At 40.6% G+C, this 20,668-nt stretch overlaps 1 protein-coding gene across 19 annotated transcripts in view; it reads right to left on the bottom strand.

Annotated features, from left to right (window-relative positions):
- SGMS1 (sphingomyelin synthase 1) overlaps positions 1-20,668 on the bottom strand; it is a 254,474-nt gene that overhangs the window by 84,696 nt on the left and 149,110 nt on the right. For 17 of the 19 annotated variants that reach the window (XM_074339427.1, XM_019738682.2, XM_019738745.2 and 14 more), the window contains one exon: positions 13,504-13,584. The exons of the other annotated variants lie outside the window; for them this stretch is intronic. The gene's annotated coding sequence lies outside the window, so the exon portion shown is untranslated. Of the gene's footprint in view, positions 1-13,503; positions 13,585-20,668 lie in introns of those variants that run through there. 19 annotated transcript variants of the gene reach the window in all.

Here is a 20,668-nt window from a genome sequence, read left to right as displayed (position 1 = left end):
GGCTCTAGCAAGGAAGCCGCGGGTGTAGTGGAGCGAGGAAGCAGACGTTTTTGGAATGCAGGGCGTGGCCCTCTATCTCAGCAAAAAAGAAATGAATGAGTCAGCCCGTGCAATGCTGGCCAATAAGCGTGTTCACTATAAGCGTGTTCACTGTCGGTTAAGGCGGAACTTTCCTTGATTTCTATCAGGCTCAGGAGCCTTTTACAGTCTGTTTTTTTTCCCCCCCAACTTCAGCCTTTAACAACTTCAAGAAAATGGTAGATGGCCTTTTAAAAACTCTTATAAAATGAGGATTAATCTTGTTATGATAGATACTTGAACACTGGATGTACACGATCATTTCTATTCCTTAGTAAAAGTTCTAGAGACAGGCAGCAGTCCTGGCTGTGATGAGGATAGGATCTGGGGGCAAAGCAGATTTGGATCTGACCGCTGACACTGTATGACCTAGGGCAGGTTAAGTATCTGCACTGAGGGGAGAGAATGCTCACCTAACGTTGTTTTTGTGCTGGACAGACGGTATGTAGTAATACACCGCAAGCCTTTGGCAGGTGCTTGACATACAGTAGGCACCTGATGCTAAGTCTTGGCCCTTTTAGTTCTCCATCAGAATCTCCAAAATCGTGGACAGGCGGGCTCATGATTTTTTATTAGTTTTCAATGTTAAGATATCCAAAGAATTTTAGAGCCTAAATAGTTCTTTGGGATTACATGGTCTGAATCCCTTACTTGAGTGAGACAAAAAAAAAAAAAAGTTTTTGGTTTAGGATACTTGGATTTTGGTGTTCTTATTAATACAACAGAAATTTTATTAGTAGCAAAACAAAATGCTTAAAATTGGAATGATTTCATTATGCTACTATTAAACCAACTTTTAATAAAGTAAGAGTGATTTTGGAAATACTCATTCTATCTGGGTCATTGTACTGTAAACATTATTTTGGAATAAAATTATTTAAAAGAAACTTGAAGTAGTTGGCAATTAGCAAATTATAGGAGACTATAGAACAGTTAGGGCCTGAGGACTAGGTAAGAAATAAGTTGATTGCTTATAAGGGTAGGGAGTTTTTACAGAGGAAGAATTTTTTTTTTTTTTTTTTTTTTTTTAAGTTACAAATTAAACCTTCTTAGCTTTGGCGAAGATCTCCTGAGTTTAACTTTCTCATATTTGTTTAGAGCCAGTCATTCTATAGACCAAGATAGAAAATACTCAACAACCAAAGATAAGATCTAAAGTGAGATCAAGGACCCTTTCTAAAATGCTGTTCTTTTCTCCAAACCAGCACGGAAGAGTAGAAAGACCTATACGAGGAGTCAAGAGCTCCTGTCCTAATTCCAACTCTGCCAGTAAGTGACCAGGTACGCAGCCCTAGGAAACGGCTTCATCTCTCTCTGAAGATCTCTAAGAGTTCTTCCACTTGAGAGACTGAATTATGGTCAAAGGGAGCAGGTGCTAAGGTACAGCACAGGGAATTTAGTGACTATTATCAGCATCACTATGTCTGGTTCCAGATGGGTACTAGAATTATTGGGGTGATCGCTTCGTTAGGTGTATCAATGTCTAATCACTATGTTGCACACCTGAAACTAATGTAATATTGAATGTCAACTATAACTGAAAAATAAATTTAAAAAAATACAAAACAATTTTAAAATAAATTTTTTACAAAAGGCAGGTGCAAGATAAGCCTATCACCTAACATTTATCCTTTAAAAAAAAAAAAAAAGATTTTATTGGGGAATGTGGGGGAACAGTGTGTTTCTCCAGGGCCCATCAGATCCAAGTTGTTGTCCTTCAGTCTAGTTGTGGAGGGCGCAGCTCAGCTCCAAGTCCATTCGCCGTTTTCAATCTTTAGTTGCAGGGGGCACAGCCCACCATCCCATGCGGGAATTGAACTGGCAACCTTGTTGTTGAGAGCTGGCGCGCTAACGAACTGAGCCATCTGGCCGCCCCTCTGGAAGCTCAGTGGCAGCTCATTGTCTTCAATCTAGTTGTGGAGGGCGCAGGTCACTGGCCCATGTGGGAATCAAACCGGCGACCCAGTCCTTCAAAGCTCGCACTCTAATCAACTGAGCCATCCGGCCGCCCTCCACAAGAAAAGGCATAAGTTGGTCCTATCTCCTAGATGATAAAGCGGATAAATCTCTTTTGACTCTCATATTCCTCGTAAAGGTAATCATATTGTCCTGGCTACCTTCAGTTAAATTCCGGAATCATCTGATCTCCCTCCCTCTCTCTGGACCATTCACTATCAATGGGTATATACATATACGAGAGCTTCCTAGTATCTTTCACATCTGTACCGTTTTTTTTCCATTCCTGGGTCAGGCATTCATCCCCTCCTGCCAGAGTGGCTGAGGCTGAGTGTCTCCTAACTTGTTCCAGCTGCTACGTCCTTTACTCTGTGCTCCCAACACATCACTACCATCACATGCTAAATGTCAAAGTCCAGCATGCCATCCTGTCATGAACCTTTCCTCACTCTGTCAATTAAACGCCTGCAGTTTTACAGAAGGGATCAAAAGGAAAACATATGCTTTATAGGCAACTTTCCTCAAACATTCATGAAAATTAATACGTATTTTTAAGCACACCAATTTTCTGCTTACAAAATTTATAATCAATTACACTGGCTAAACTAATAATATGTCGGCTGTTCCACCAAGAGCAGAAGCTCTTTTATATGAGAAGACTATATATATACCTGGGGTGCCAAAAAATGTATACACATGACTTGTATTCATCTTTTGTTATCAATATATATCGAGTATTATAATTTTAATACAGTTTTTTCCTTTCTTAAAATGTGTATGCTTGGGGCCGGCCCGGTGGCTCAGGCGGTTAGAGCTCCGTGCTCCTAACTCCGAAGGCTGCCGGTTCGATTCCCACATGGGCCAGTGGGCTCTCAACCACAAGGTTGCCAGTTCGATTCCTCGAGTCCCGCAAGGGATGGTGGGCTCTGCCCCCTGCAACTAAGATTGAACACGGCACCTTGAGCTGAGCTGCCTCCCGGATGGCTCAGTTGTTGGTTGGAGCGCGGGCTCTCAACCACAAGGTTGCCAGTTCAATTCCTTGAGTCCCGCAAGGGATGGTGGGCAGCGCCCCCTGCAACTAAAATTGAACACGGCACCTTGAGCTGAGCTGCCGCTGAGCTCCCGGATGGCTCAGTTGGTTGGAGCCTGTCCTCTCAACCACAAGGTTGCCGGTTCGACTCCCGCAAGGGATGGTGGGCTGCGCCCCCTGCAACTAGCAACGGCAACTGGACCTGGAGCTGAGCTGCGCCCTCCACAACTAAGACTGAAAGAACAACAACTTGAAGCTGAACAGAACCCCCCACAACTAAGACTGAAAGGACAACAATTTGACCATTGTTCCCCAATAAAGTCCTGTTCCCCTTCCCCCAAAAAAAAAAAAAAAAAAAAAAATGTGTATGCTTTTTTGGCACCCTCTGTATAAATCCTATGTGCATATGAGCAATTCAATAAACTTCATAACGCTGCAGTGTGAAAACTGCAACTGTGTGTGTGGGGGCAGAGCCCCAGAAAGTAGTTTCCAGGCTCTCGGCCTCACATAGACAGGTGCTGGCTCAGGTAGTAAATGGCCATCAACTGTGATTGCATGGCCATCAGCTGTGGCTAGTTGGCCATCAGCTGTAACCAGTGAGCCATTGGCCACTAATATAACTGCTGTGGGTACGCTAGCAGAAAGAGGAAAAAAGAAGAAAGAATGGGGGCTAGCAAGAAGATGGCGGCTGGGCTGGCAAGCGTGGATGGCGGTTTGCGGACAGTGTGGATCCAGCCTCCAGTGAGAGTATAGTGCAGCCAGAGAGAATATAGTGGTATGACTCCCCTACCTATGGCTCCGTGGGTGTTCCTTTTTGGCCTGGCCATATCCTGTGTTCTTGTATGGGGAGCAGGAGCAGAGACCCCGCAGGCCACCCCGCATGACAGTGTGTATATATAGACATATGTAGATACACTGAGATTCATGAAAGAGGAAGGGAAAGCTATCGCAGGAAAGTGAGAGGTAATCTAATTTGTTTCTATTGTCCAGGATCCAGTCAAGCTTAAAATTCACAGAGTGGGTGCACAGTTCAGGAAGGAGGGTTTCCTAGCTGTTCGCCTGCAATCATAACCCAAAGCACTTAAGAGGTGTGTGGGGATAGAACCAGGAGTGCAGTTTCCAGGCTCTCAGCCTCACGTGGAAAGGTGCTGGCTCAGGTAGTAATTGGCCATCAACAGTGATTCTATGGCCATCAGCTGTGGCTAGTTGGCTGTCAGCTGTAACCATTGAGTCATTGGCCACTAATATAACTGCTGTGGCTACGCTAGCAGCAATGGGGGGCTAGCAAGCAGATGGGGGCTGGCAAGGGCGGAGTATGGCTCCTGTTTCCTGTGTCTCCAACCCAGCCACCAGCGAGACTATAGTGGTATGACTCCCCTATCTATGGCTCCGTGGGTGTTCCTTTTGGGCCACACCATGTCCTGCATTCTTATGTGGGGAGCGGGAGCTGAGACCCCGCAGGCCGCCCCGCGTGACAAGGTGTTTACAATAATCCTTATGCTTTGGAAATGAGAGCACAATTACCAACATTGTTAGAACATTCTCACAATAGAAAAAGGGTAACTGTTTCTAGGATGTCTTTGTTGCCTATAGTTAAAATGCAAAGTACAAAGACTCATTCCACAGTCTGAAAAAAAGTGATTATTAGCCCACGCACTCAATGTCATGACGCTCAGTCATTCAACAGCTGGCCTCCACCTCTCCAAACCCCATCTTCCACCTAAAAAACCCTCTGCCAAATAACCCACCTGGCCCACTTGTTCCCCTAAAGCAGTGGACACATTACCACATTCACATCTGGGCCCACACTATGCCCTCTGTCTGATGACCTTCCCTCACTCTTCTGATGAGTCATCATCTTCCAGACCCACTGAATCCCTTGCTTTTCTTGGATCCCTTCTCACTGGCTCAAGCCTCAGGGAATTCTCCTCTCCTCCAAATGTCTATGGACCTTATTCTTTGTATCTCCATCTCAAAACTGACATATAGAACCTTAGCATCTTCTTTCGTTTTGAGATCCCTGACTTTTCTTTCTCTCCAGATGACCGAAGTCCTTCTAAGGCAGATTGTGTTTTAGAGGCCTTGTACCTGCCAGGACCTAGTAGATTCTGAATAAATAGTCATCGTTGATATAATGATACTTAAGTTATATAACAGCCACAAAGGAGAAAGGAAAACTTTCCTTTTGACTGCTGACACATCAAGAATAAACAAATAGTATAGCTGTTCAAACCAGTTGGCAAGCAGAACTCAAACGGCAGATGCATTTCTTTGCTCTTTACAACATATTCCAATAATATAGAACGCTATTGCTGAGAAAGTAAATCTGATACTTCCTAAAGGGAAGCAGAGTTTACAAGAGTGTTGTCCCATAAAATCTCAATTCCCCAAACACTAATCCACTGAAGAGAAGAGAGGCATTCAGTCATTCTATCTTCCCTATCAAGCAAGGAAAACAAACATACATATTTGATAATCTTGCCAAAGTACCAATTCCTCCTTAAATTGAAACACCTGTTTACTGACAAGCGCTCCTAACCATAAATGGTAGCAAAGGGTAATTCTTCAAGGCAACTCGTAACTACCCGAACCATCCTAAGTACCCATTGTGTATATGGTTTAAAATCAAAAGTTATATGACATTTGCATTAGAGCAAGGCTGTCAAAAGAGGCATTACACACACACACACACACACACACACACACACACACACACAGAGTCACCAGTATCCTTTCATTAGTGCTAATACATTTCTGCTTTTACGAGATGGGAATAAATGCCACCATTGTTCTCAAAAACCATGCCATCCATTGGCTATCCTACTATGCAATTATATTTAATCACATTTATTATAATTGCCTATGACAAAGACTCACTTCTTTAACACTCCATGTATAAACAACTAAATGAATTAGTCAGCACTAGTGAACTTGCAGGTAACAGAAATGGCAGTTGAAGCAGCACAGGTGAAAAAAGCAAGGTGGGATGTATTGACTCTAAATAACCTAGCAACAAGAAAGCCACAGCTGGGCTTTAGGAGCAGCTCAAAGGGAACTGCACAAGGATGAGATGGCGTCTTTGCCTCTCCAGTTTGGCTTTGTTCTCCCTTCCGGAAATCGGCCTTCTTCCACTTAACTCCCAGCTCTGTCACTAACATGGAGTATTCCACAGTTGTAATTTTAAAAATTCTCTAGAAAAACTCACACTGGTCCAGCTTGGGGACAGGCACCCGCCCCAAAGGCCAAGGTCCCATGTTTGTTGGGTCTACACTACAACTACCTAGTTGGATTGGTAGGAAGAACAGTAAGTTCTCCAGAAGGCGAGTTTACCTCCCAGAAGTAGGAAGGAGGGCTCATTTGTCTGCCCCCCAAACACCACCACCTATCAAGAAATTCCATTTTGTGTCTAATGTGAAAATCTGATCTAAGCAGTCCTCAATCTGGTAGTAAATGACATCCTAAAAGTTCACTTTTAGAGTCTAAAAGTTAATGAACTCTTATGTGGCATCACGAGAGACAACATGTACAGACTGGCTTCTCTGGCCATTCTTTAACTCATGAGTTATCTGAAGTATAATGTTAATATTTCTAATACTATACTCATACCCCATTCGTAACATTGTTCCTATAGGAAAATGTATTTGAAATTCTACCAAGAACAAGAAAAAGATGCTCAATTTAATTCATTTACTGAGTATCTAGTAATGACAGTTGCTTCCATTGTACACACATTATTTGACATCCAATCTGTACACAACTGCACTGAACCCATAAGGCAACTGGGAGTCTAGAAGGTTTTGATGCCCAAAGTCAATTGTCGAGATGAGTCCAAGTCAGCTTCCAAAGCCACGTACAGTGTGTTTCACTCGAAAGCGGGGACTATTATGCCTGATCCTCACAGCAGCCACAGAGGCACTGAGGACAACGAGAGCTGCTGTTTCAGATTCTGTGTAAATATCTAGATTTCTCTGCAGAGAAGGGACTGGGGGCTGTCATTGTCAACAGCCACACACTCACTTTCTGTATCCTAAGCGAAGGTACTTCTCTGTGGTAGAACAAAAGAAAAGATTTCTCGGCGCAAGCCTCACACTTTACTGATACTTGTAATTACATGAAAATCATTGGAACATCCAGGGTCTATAAATAGTATCTTCATAAAAAAAAAAAAAATCTCTTTTGCCCTGTTGGAAAAAAAAAGGGCACTAACTATTAAAACACCTGTCTAAGGTGTTTGAAAAGAAAATTAAAACTGCAACCGGTAAACCATGGCAGCTCCCTGGGTGCTCCTTCCTGTCTGACTGAGGCTCACAACCATTTCTTTCTGTGCATGTCGAACAAAAAAGTCTGAAAATCTTTGGTCCAAGATGGGACTTTAATAATAAATTAACCCTGTGCCTTTGAAATCAAAGTGAAGAGGTGGTCAGAAGTAACACGATAGAAAATAGCTGGATTCAGTTATAAAGGACAGGAACAGCTAAATCATATATTGTCTTAACCCAGAAACTACTGGTCAGATAGACCTCTAGAAACTTTTGGTTTCACTCACGGTCCATAGTTAGAACTAGTCACTAGGAGCATAAAATTAAGTTAGATCTCCTTAACGTCTCTCAGATTATTAGACACATGACCTGATATATGGCAGGTCAACTCCAAATTATTCCAAATCGAGGTAAGGTATTACTAAGCCAAGGCAAACTGGTTCTCACATGCAGAGCCTGGAATACATCAGACACAAGAAAAAGAAAAAGAAAAAGGAGCATTCTAACAACAGTGAACTCCATATATCATGGGAAAAAGAACCAATAACTTGAGGCGGGGGGAAAAAAAAAACCAGTTAATAATTTACTAAGAGTTTAATTTTTTTGTAATAGTGTGTTAAGCAATTTATATTATGGCGGAAATTTTTAAGGTTAAGTCACCTGTGAAGTTAGAGTTTACAATATATATCAAAAGAAAGGACACATATACTAAACTAGTGAATGAGTCATTATAAATTGATTCACTAAAAATACAAATTGAGAATAAGGAAATCTAACAGGTGTTACAAATTAAATGGTACAGTAAATACATCCTAAGGAGGAAGGGATAGGAGACGATTAACTAATGGAAAGCAATGACACTTGAACAACATCTTAAAGATGGCAATAACAAAGTAAGGACACCTCCATGAACACAGCTTACCGATTATCAAACTGACATTCTCCTTTCGCACCCAACTATCTGCCTTGTTTTATAGCTATGAGAATACACAGCATCCAGTCACATTGTACTCTAAGATTCCTGAAGGCTGGGTCTAGAGCTTAGATTATTTTAAATCTCCAGACATCCAGGCCTTGACATGGGACATGTTCTACAAATATCTGAATTAAAAAAAAAAAAAAAAAAGATCAATTCTAAATACCATATGCAAATGCCTTAATTGAAGTGATAACCTCCGACAAAGTTTTGCCCCTTCAGTGCAAGAGAAAGACTGCAGGACAGCAATTGTAATATTTCAGTTCAGGCTAAATGCTGCTGCAGGAACGAATAGCACCAACATTTTGGAAGACAGCACCCTTGGAGAAAGGTTTATTTCTGGCTTCTGTTTAGTTCCTTGTAGGTGAGCTGTGGCTGGTCTCCAGGTCCTCTCTTCACTCTGGGACCAAGGCAGAAGGAGCACCCCTAACTGGGACATGCTGGTCTCATGGCAAAGGGAAAAGCGAGACGGCAGGACCAGGCCATGTCTGTTAAAGCTTCTCCTCGGAAATGGCATTGGTCATTGTTGTTCACATTTCATTGGCCAAACTAAGTCCTACGGCCAAGCCAGCCATGGGGGGAGGGGGTCAACCCTCAAAGGGGTGGGAAAGCATAATCCTCCCATAGGGGCGGAGGGTTTGTAGGAAGGAACAACAAATATTTTGACAATAATATAATCTACCACAATGGAAATGGAAAACGGCTAAAGAAATGCTTTCTTCCCTTCAGTAATGATAAAAGATGGAGTTTTATAATAAAAGCAGTCCCTCTGTTTCTAGTGTGGTACTGTATGCTGTTTTCATATCTTTCAGATGTTGTCTTCTTGTGTCCTCACAACCTTCCTATTGTAGTCCCAGGAATTCCCCAAAGCCCCAGCAGCACCTGAACTAGAACACCAAGTGTGGTGTTTTCTCCCTGGCGTCAGCCTTGGAGGCCTCCATTTCACTGGCAAAAGACTCTTCCTAAGAAGGTTTGTGAGAGCTTGAGTCAAACGGTGTACACACAAGCACATAAAGCATTCAGTAAATGAAGTAAGGTCGTATTATTGTTAAATTGTGATATTTGCCCTCTAACCCCTATCTTTCTCAAATTATCTTTAAATTTTAATCATAAATAATTCATTTAAGTGTAGAAAATATAGTTACTAATGATATTTCCTTCAGCTTTCAAAACCATAAGCTCCTCTACTCTTACAGGTTTTTTTTCTATAAACACAGATACTTTTTTCAGCTTCTATTACCTGTTCACCGGCTGACTTCTTAAGACTCTCAAAAATTTTTGGAAAGCAGAACTATTAATAGTTTTTATTTCTCCCCAAAATAAGGGAAATTAAGGAAAACTGAAGATACTCAGAATCTTCATTTGAAGTATGATATAGATTCCAATATGGCTGAGAATAAATAAAGGGCTTAGCATCAAAGATTTTCTATGTTCTACCTCGAGCCCTAATCAGCACTATTCTCCTTCTCCCTTTGCAATCTACTAAACTACAATTCTAGCCTTTCCCTAGAATGGGGTATTCCTTCCCCACCTCTGCCTTTTTGCTCAAACTCTTTCTTCTACCTAGACCGTTCCCTAAGCACTGCCCCAACTGTTCAAAGATCCTGCACAAATAATTTGGTAAGTGCACCACAATTCATGCACAAAGATGTTCATCATTGTGTGCGTTACAAGCATGAAAAGTTTAGAACAACCAAACTGCCCATTAATAGGGAAATGGTTAAATACATTATGAACCATACATACATGGAATAACAAAAATGATACAGATGTATATTTATTGATGTGGCATGGTCTCAATATACTGTCAATTGAATCAGCTTTGAAAACAGTATTCATAATGATCCATTCCAGGGAGAAAAAGGTGTGTATCTAACCTAGGCATACAAAGAGTATGGAACACACACACACACACAAAATCCAATATTAATAATGGTATTAATATTATCATTAATATTATTAATGATAATATTATTAATGGTATCTCTGCATATTGGTAATATTGATGAGTTTTCCACTCTTAATAATTTTCCCATTTTAAAAGTTCTTTCCAATTAGCATTTTTATTTTTTAATATTTTTTTAAAAAGGTATTTTAATTAAAAGGCATTATTCATCAAGTACTCAATTCAAATATCATCTGCTCCAGAAACAATCTTTGATCTAGCCCACTCTTGCCATGCAGGTAATTTTTCTCTCCTGTCTGTTTTCTGAGTGTTTAACATATCTCTTATAACATCAACCACATTTGTTTTGAAATTCTAGCTTTATATGTTCGGCCTTGATTCTTAACTCCCAAAATGTAATAAGCCTGTCTTATTTGTATTGGAATTCACTGTCACAACCCATGATACCCAAGTAGCCAGCAAACTACTGAGTGTGTTGATATGAACATAATGCAAGGCTGTAAAATTTACACATTTGAAAGCTACATACCGAGCAACTCTCTAATCAAACATTCATCTATACGGGAATGTTCAGATATAGCAGAAGGTCCATTGTAGAGAGAGAAATTATAAATCAGAATATTTACCTGTGGTAAAATTTCTCTGTAAATTATTACCCCCATGTTTGTTTTCAAAGTTACCAAAGATACCCTTATTCAACTTAAGACAGAAGTCATTATTTCCTAATCCAGAGGCAAGTCTCTCAGATTTCCATCTACAAGCTTCCGCTTGAAATGGACAAGAATTACTTTTGCAATAATCCAAGTCCATCCCTGACTCAGTAGGCACTATAAATACCTATTGTGTTAGGATGAAATAAGGAAAATAAATGTTTTAAGATTACGTAAGTCTGATTCAGGGAATTGACACAAATGAATGTTTTGAAATACCTAATGCAATTTTTTAAGGTTTAATAAAGAATGTGTTTTGAAATTAGGTGGGTGAGATTTAAAATAAAAACAGCTACCACAATCTTAGCTGTTACTTAGCAATTTCAGGCTTCAATTGTTCCCTTCTAAAGGGCAAGTCAGAAAACTGAAGAAACTGCTTCTAGAAGAAACATTGAGATATCTGGTCCAGTTTCCATTCTTCCCTCCATTTAATTCCCTAAGATTTTAATCAAGCCTGTATAAACTTTAACTGCCCAGGTTTGGTTTGGTTTTGTTTCTCTCTCCCTGGAGACAATTCACTTTTATTAAAACTTAATTTCTGAATCAAAAGCAAAGCTACATGCCATAGTTCATCAACAGGAACCCTGGCTGCTAGACCTTGCAATGTCACTACCTGAGGAAATGAAGACATGAGAGAGTGTACAGAGAAGGAAATTCAAAAGGGAGTAAACAGTCTGACTCATCTCCAAGCATTGTCATTCAACAGCCAGAAGAGGTGAGGGGTTCCAGGGGCCAGTTATAAACTGAGTTAACAACTTGAGAACTCCAGTCACACTCTTAAGAAAATAAGTTTACATTCTAAATCGATCTTAGCACTTATCTTCAATTCCAGAAGCCATATAAGCATGACAACCTGGATCAACAAGCAAGTATTCAAAACCAAACCTTGCTTTTATCAACTCAACCAAAGTCTTACCACCAGGGCTGAGACAGATAATTGAATTGTGGCTTAGAAATGTCTTTACAATAGGAAACCTACAATCGGTGGTGTGCTGGAGCCAGATTTTACCAGCCCAACTAGAGTCAATTGTCATAGTCTCTGGATTTTTGGCAAGCCAGCTGTTAAACAGAGCCATGATTAAATGTTAAATTATATAAACATACAATTAAAATAAATTATATAAAAACAAAGATAAAAAATACTCAAAATTCATCACTTCCTATTTACTATTATCTATGCTCTTGATATTATTTGCAACTATTTAATCTGGTTGGAAGTAAACTATATAATGGTGTCCTCCTGCACATTACTTCCCAAGTCGGCTTGTGGTGACTTGGTGGTAGTCTGAAATCAGCCATGGTGGAAGTATTTACACCACAGGAATTGGCAAACACTACAACCCTCTCCTTCCCACAGGACCAGCTCTTAACCCACCATTGCCTGATAGTAGCTAAGGAAGTTGAGCTGGCTAATCTTCTGAGTCATAATAAAGTAACCACTTCTTTTTTGGCCGTGTAATATACCAGTCACAGCGCAAAGTGCTATCCACACAGTCTTTCATTCCATAAAAGTATCAAATCCAATACACAGATGAGTCAGCTGAGGTTCAGAGGCTAACTACTAAAAACACAAGAGCAAGAGTCAGGTCTACGAATGTCTGACTCAAAAATTTATGATCTTTCCACTAGGCTACCCACCTACTAACATTATCATTATCATAATGAAACCAAAATCAACCACATATAACTGATAATTAGCAAATATTAATGGCCTCTAATGTATAAAAATGACACATACAAAAAGGGATATGGAAAATGTATAGAAAAAGAGCTCAGTTTTATTCATATTCACCAAGTTTATTCATATCTACTTCCAAAATGTACCCACAAAATGTAGGTAAGAATGGGGCCCACGGAACCAATGGGACCAGGAATATCCATATTTGAGAAGGACTATTCCAAGTTTAATATAAAAGGAATCCTCTTTTAGTCCTTTAAATACTTATGCTCTATCCACCAAACTGATGTACCCAACTGAAAATAACACACCCTACCAAGAAAGAATAATTTCTCAAATGTTAAGATAAATTTTTTGAAATATTTATGATATTTACTTTTTAAATATTTTCTCCTTTAGACTTTTAAGTTATTGGATTGTGCTATTCTTTCATCAAGGCTTCTTATAGAAAATTCAGGGCCGGCCCAGTGCTCAGGTGGTGGGAGCGCTGTGCTCCTAAAACCGAGATCACTGGTTTGATTCCCATATGGGCCAGTGAGCTGTGTCCTCTACAGCTAAGATTGTGAACAATGGCTCTGAGCTGCCGCCGGCTGCTGTGTGCTGCCATGAGCGGCTAGTGGCCAGCGTGAATGGCCGGTAGCCAGTGTGAGCGGCCGGCAGCTGGCGAGAGCTGCCGTGAGATGCTGTGAGAGGATGACCTACGATTGGCAACTGACTGCCTCAGCCAGGGGGAGCGCAAGGCTCATAATACCAGCATGGGTCAGGGAGCTGTGTCCTACACAACTAGACTGAGAAACAGTGGCTTGAACCAGAGTTGGGGGGGAGGCGGAAGAAGGGAGGGAAAAAAAAAAGAAAGGAAGTTCACCTGATAGTCAAAAGAATTCCAAAGGGCTAACAGAATTTTACTTACTGATTATTTACAAAAATTCTTGTCATCTTGGCTTCCTATAGGTTACTGGCTTCTCCCATTTTCCCAGTACGTTCGCATCACCTGTCATGAGGAAAGAATCTGATCAGTTACATGCCTCAAAAAGACCATTTCTTGGTGTCTACATTAGTCTTTTTCTTTCTTTATACCCAAAACACAGAAAAATACAGTCGTCTCTTCCTTTCCCTCCAAAATAAAAAAAGGAAGGAAAGAATAACAACACAGAAGATCACCCCAAGAGAAAAAAAAAATGTTTGGAAAGCAGTATTTCTACTGTTGGGGTTTATGGTTGAGAATGCTTAAAATACCTGCCGTTATGTTTTCGGGAAAAGATTTTTAGTCCGTTTCCTGGAAGGGAAGAGTATTAGAATAACCACTGTCTCTCCTCCCCAACCCCTTCCTTCCTTCTCCACAAAAGTGAGTGACTAATTTGCCTGGGAAGACTAGAAAAAGCACTGGCTTAGCACTTAGCAACTGCACTGAGCCTGGCCTTGAGGGCCTCCCTCCAGTGCTAACACCTGGAACCCGCTGACTCCCTTCCATGCAGTAAACAGGACCAGTTTGCCTGCTTCTAGGAGGGCCAGCCAGCTTTCTCTGTCCCAGCTTCTCTCCAGTTGTTACTGGATGACTAAGTCATGGGTGCTAGGGCCCAATGTATGTTTTAGTTTCAGAGAAGGAAGTAACTGATACTTGTGAGTTCTCTAATCTGCTTTATCAGTAATTGAGCTAGATCTATGTATGATTCCCATTTCAACCCTTGCTCTATTTCTGAAATTGTTTTAAACTAATAGATAAGAAAGGTGAATAATTAATTAGGCAACCTAAACCACCAAAGAGCAATGCACAGATAAAACCTTGATTCAAAGACCTGCCACATAGTGGCCATGTGACCTTAGGGAAATCAATTAACCTTTTCCCAGCCTCAATTTCTTCATTTCTGAAAGAGCATCAAATGCCCTTTACTATACTGTGTGGTTGTAAGGATTAAATAAAATGAAAGGTATAATCTGCCAAAGTCAAGCATGCTTTGATCCAAAAAGGACATTATCCCAGCACCAGGGGCACCTAATGCCCAATGGTCAGACTTGCTACTTTCTCTGTATGTCCAATTCAAACACGGGAGGTTCATACAATTCATGGAATAATGGAATATGCCCAGCAAAGTGCCTGCCTTTTTCCAAAAGGATGTCATTCAGAATGGTATTTTACTTTTGTCTTTAAATTTCATTAACATTATACGGTCTACAACCTAAGGATCGGAGGTTCTACTTTCTTTCCCTTCACAGAAGAACACTGCATGAAAACACCCCATACTTACCAAGCAGAATGCAACTACTGCTCACTTTATATGAAGAACATATGGCTCCAAGTAGACAACACTTAAAATAGGAACCTGTTCTCTTTCCTCACTTGAAGCCTTCGTGTTAAGTCATTCAGAGAGTTGAATAATAATTGTAAAGTGGCTCCATACACTGAGGTACCATGAGAGACAGTGTCACCTCAGTTATAGAACAGACAGAACCTCAAGTTATCTAAACCATTAGGGTGTGTGTGTGTGTGAGTATACGTGCGTGTGTGCCATAAAGAAGAGAGAGAATAAAACAAGCACCACATAAACCCAGTAACAAAGAATTTGTCGACATCAATAAATAGCAGGAAGGACCTAAGAGTCAGACTTGTAGATTATACCCAACACTGAGGGCAACATGCCCACTGGCAAGCTATAGCTTTATATGCCTGGTTACTTGGCATGGAAGCCTTTAAAAGTGACGGGAAATGCAGGTTTGTTACAGGTTTACAATAAATAGGCTTAAACTCCACCTCTGCTATTTAACGGCAGTGCAGTCTTTGTCGGGTGATTTAATCCCTCTCAGCCTGTTTCCAAGTCTCTAAAATAAGGACAATAATATATACCTGGAGAATAATTACACAGATTAGAGATAACGAATTATAGTGCCCACCATAGACTAGCCATCAAAATATAATTGCAATGATTGTGTTTACTTGTCCAAGTATGATAGCCTATTAAATTCATAGTAACAATTGCAACTATGGTTATATAGTCCATTAAATTCACACTCTTTTCTACGTGAACATTTTGGAGAGGGGTTCAAATCATACTTTTGACAGCAACATAAAACTTTTCTACGTTGTGCTGAATGGAGTGTTAAGTAAAAAACCCCATCTTAGTTGCTGACCTTTACTAATGTGCAAACAGGAAGCTCTAGCTATGCATTCATTTGCATGCTTCATATCAGTACTGAGTTTCTTTCTTTGATGATCAATTCTTGAAAGAAGGAATGGATCTTTCCCACCAGTGCTAATTCTTCTGGTGTGCACTCTAGGCTGACCTCGCATTACAGCCTCATCTATAATATGGATTTGTCAGCTATGTTTTCAAGGAAAAAAAGACACACAAGTGCGGCAACACCAACGTTTAAACAGAACTCTCTGTCTAAGAAAAGCGTTCCCTGACTCCTATGTCATCCTCTTGGGGACTCACCCCAATGTTGCTGACTGCTCAGAACAAGCTGAGTACTCTCCTTTTACCTTCAAACGCAGAGTGCAATGCCCACAAGAAAATCTGCCTCTGACTAAAACTGTAGTTTGGTGACTCCTGATTTCTGAATAAAAACCACTTCATTTGCTATAGTGGAAAATATTTAAATAGGTTCAAGGAATCAAATTCATCCTCAAGGATGGTAATTTGCCACCACTATGGTTATTCGAAAGAATTACAAGTGACTTCAACTGACTTGAACGAACTAACCATTTGGCAGAAGACACTGTACTAAGTACTGGGGGTAAGAAATGGGTTATAAGGTGGTTGAGATAAAGTTCATTTAAAAGAATGCAGTGCGACGGCAGTATCACCAGAATGTGAGCAATTAATTCTGCTGATGCATTTAAAGAGAATAACCTGAATGTATAAACCTGGCTGGGATTGTTAAAAGCTCAGTACTTCTTAATCATGCTTTCTATACAATGTTGGGATTCTACCACAGTCACACGGAGACCTGGCCAGAAAGAATAAACTCCTTTCTGAAGGAATGCTCTTTGCTCTAGGCTGAGGCCAAGCCTACTCCCCCGAGGTGGAGGGAGACTGGTGGGCATCAAAACCAAGAGCATTTGAGAGCTAAGAGGCCAGAGGATGACATTTGCACCAAGGCTGCAGAAGTGGATAAAAGCTCTTGTACCCATAAGACATGACTGTTTGGGGTTCTTAGCCTCTTTTCTCCCGAGGAGTTAGTTCATTTAAAAGGAGTTTGGGGTTTCTTTATGGGAGACAGTGTCCTGTGGTCATTAAATGGACAAGCTTTGTGGTTACACAGAACTGCATCCCCCAACCTTTCCTGAAGACCTTGAGAATGTTGTTTAATTTCTCTACGCCTCCGTTTCTTTATCTCTAGGATGGGAGTAACAGCACTACTACAATTTAATGTTGCTATGCAGGTTAAAAGACATAATGCCTGCAAACAGTTTCATAATCATGGCAAACAGTAAGTATTCATCAAATGTTGTTGCTACTGGAAGAAGTACACTATCGTCACCATCAGGACACAAAGCCAGTACCAGAGTGACAGTGACATCAACAAAAAGAAGTATTTTCATAAGCTCAGATATGTTCCAGCCCATTTCACCAGGAGACCAGAAAATGGCTTGGAGTAAAGTTTCATTTTGTAATAAAGCACACATTATTCCCATATCTGTGCATAAATCTTGGGAACAAAGTGAGAGTGGCAGCAGTTTGTTGGCTGGTGGAAAACTCAAAAATGTTATTACCAGCCATAGAGAAACAGAATTGCATCTCCTGCTTGAGATTACTCAACTAATAAATGGCAGAGCCGGGATTCAAACCCAGGCAGTCTGGCTTCAGCGCTTGTTCACCTCTGAACGACACTGTCTCCTCAGCAAAGAGGAAGAGCAGTACCTGAAGAGCGATGAAGACCAGGACCGGACAGAGACAGGCATGAAACAACCCAGACGACTACTACGAAGAGCAGTTAATGGGGCCAAAGCGTAAAAGGACCCAAACTGCTCCTGTCTCTAAATGAGAATCTAAAAACACAGTCATAACAAGATATGCTCAAAGGATGGCACTGTGAAAATGAACTAGTTTGGGGAGTTCAGCGTTTACTTAAAGTGACCAGGCGATACAAAAGCTGAGAAGGCCCCACGTAGGTCCTTTACATAAGCCACACATTGACTTAGAAACAAGTGTTACACACCCAAAATATCAGCTGTTGAGGGAGGGCCCCTGTAGCATGAGAGTTGATTACCAAAGCAGTTTCCTGTGACCTTTTCCTTGCATCTTTATAGCCAAAAACAGGAGGAAAAGTCACTTAGGGTTATTGAATTATCTGCAGGTCAGAAAGAGGGAAGAAGACAGAAGGGATGGGAAACATGCACCTAGTTAAGTAGGAGAATGCATAGAGAGGAGAGTAAGGACAAAGAGAAGCCATATTCCTGGCCAGCCTTAAATGTTTCAGACACTAAAATGGCCCCAAAGATCCCTGTATCTTATTATCCATGTCTGTGTAATCCCCTCCCCTTGAGTGGAGGTGGGACCTGGGATTTGCTTGTAACCAATAGAATAAGGTAAAAATGATGGAATTCATGTGGTTATATCATGTAACATTGCAATGCCCATGCTGTTATAAGATTCCGTCCCTAGCTGGCTTTGAAGAAGCCAGCTGCCACGTGGTGAGCTGCCTATAGCGAGAGCCACATGAGGGCAGCCTCCAACTTACAGCTAACAAGAAGTGAGGCCCTCAGCCCGACAACCCACAAGAAATTGCCAACAACCAATCACAATGAGCCTAGAAGCAACTCCATCCCCAGTCAAGCCTCAGATAAGACATCAGCCTAGCTGACCCTCTACTGCAGCCTTATAAAGTACCTAGCCAAATCATGACCAGATAGATCCCTGACCACTGAAACTGTGAGATAGTTTGTGCATTGATTAAGCCACTAAGTTTGTGGTGATGTTGTTATGTAGCTACTGTGTTTCCCCGAAAATAAGACCTAGCCAGACCATCAGCTCTAATGCATCTTTTGGAGCAAAAATTTACATAAGACCTGGTCTTATTTTACTATAATATGAGACCCAGTTAATATAATATAATATAATACCGGGTCTTACATTAATTTTTGCTCCAAAAGACACATTAGAGCTGATGGTCCAGCTAGGTCTTATTTTCGGGGAAATGCGGTATAGATAACTAATACAGAAGGGAAGTGAGGTACAAGTCCCTGATGCAACCCCATGTCCTGCAAGAGGAGGGTAAGGAAGAGGAAGGCCCAAGGCCCGGACCTGGGAGAGTGGTCCTGCCCTTACATTGTCATGCGTCCTCCTATTCACGTATCTCTGATGCAGGCCCTCAGTCTCCTCTCTTACCAGACAGGTCCTCTCACCCCATTATTTACATTTGGAGGACATAAAGGAACATACTTACCAAGGAAATAACAATCTTATAAATGGTGATCAGTTTCTCTGGCTGGCTTGCAAAAGCTATTTCACATGCCCAAAACCAACATGTTTAAAATAGCAAGAGCATTTTGACAATCATATGAGCTATACTATGACCCTACCCATTATAAAGTAATTTTAACATAAGTATTTTAAATGTGATGTATCAGACTTAACCACTTTATAGAACCTATGTTTGGAGAGATAAGTTGGAGACTTTCTATGTTAGTGGTTTTAAGAACGGAATTAAAATAAAACATCCAAAGTTCCATCTGAATTTTGCTAACATGAGCTCTTTAAAAACCAAACACATATATTCTTAAATCTCAGCAAGTACCACCCGGCTTCTACAAATTAATCCTAGTAACAATTCCCAAGCAGACTATACAGCTAAGAAAAACTAACTACTGAGCCAGAGACCTCTTACCTCAATAGGCCATCTTGCTACAAGCAGAAATCCTACAATCACATCATTTGAAAGCTGGAAAATCGTCATTATGTAATCATCTAGTCCTGGCCTCTCAGTTGACAGGTGACGACACATAGACCCAAAGACGTTAAGTGTCACCTGTTCAGTCTCACTCAGCAACACAACCTGGGCCTCCTGTTTCTCAGGCTTTTTTATACTCAACTCGACCAACTTCAGCTTCAACACCAGAAAGAATGAAATCACTGGTATTAAATATTCTGTAAGGAAAAAAAAATGGAACTAACTTTCCGTGACACTATAAAGCTCCTACTTGTAAAAACTAAGCTCTTTAAAAAAAAAAACAAACAAAAAAAAAAAACTAAGCTCTATGGCAATAGGAAAAAATAACACTGAATAAACATTCATATTAAATAAAAGCAATGCACAGTATTTTCTAAGGAAACTGAGATGTCCGTAACATAGGCTGCCTTTTCTTATGAATGAACAGCTTTTTCAAAAAAAAAAAAAAAAACATGGATGTTAAATAGGGAAGAAAATCAAAAGAGGCCTAGAACAAACACTTGTGAAAGTATATGTATTTCATTGCTTTCCACATCCCTATTCCTAAATTCACTGATTCATTCCACAGATATTTTGGGGTCACCCACTATGCCAAAGCATTGTGGTAGGTGCTGCAAAAAGAAGCCTGTCTGGACATAAACAAATAACGCTTATTAATATTTTCAGCAGAAGAAACCACATCTAAAGAAGCAAATACTGCAGAGATGGAGATTTCCAGTATGTGTTTTGGTAGGCTGTTAAGAATGCAGACTGGAGTTCTCTTATCTCCTAGAAACTTCCATACTTAAAATAAACAACAACTTGTTTTTTTGTGTAATGACAGCACACTGATGACAGCAGTGGGAGTTAATCACAGGAAGAGGTTAAACACCCCCAGGTCATATCCCTCCAGAATTCCTGTTACGGAATTTTCTCAGCAGCCTAAAAGCAAGTTTTTAAAAAGAAAGTGATCGTTCACCCACCATTCTCCTTCCTAATCTTTTTCTCAGTACCAAGAATAAATATATGTTTAAAACAAAACAAAAAGACACCAGGGCTTATTTTCCCCCATGTAGCCAATAGTTTCCTCTCCTCAACATGAACTTAAACCTCTAAGACATCACTTACCCTCTCTGTGTTTTAAATGCGTCTGAGTGATCTGACATAGTATTGTTGCATAATACTAATCATGCTAGCAATACTAATAT

Source organism: Rhinolophus sinicus, linkage group LG07 (assembly GCF_036562045.2).
Source record: "Rhinolophus sinicus isolate RSC01 linkage group LG07, ASM3656204v1, whole genome shotgun sequence".
NCBI classification, from domain to species: Eukaryota; Metazoa; Chordata; class Mammalia; order Chiroptera; family Rhinolophidae; genus Rhinolophus; species Rhinolophus sinicus.
This window is presented reverse-complemented; position numbering and strand designations above follow the sequence as displayed.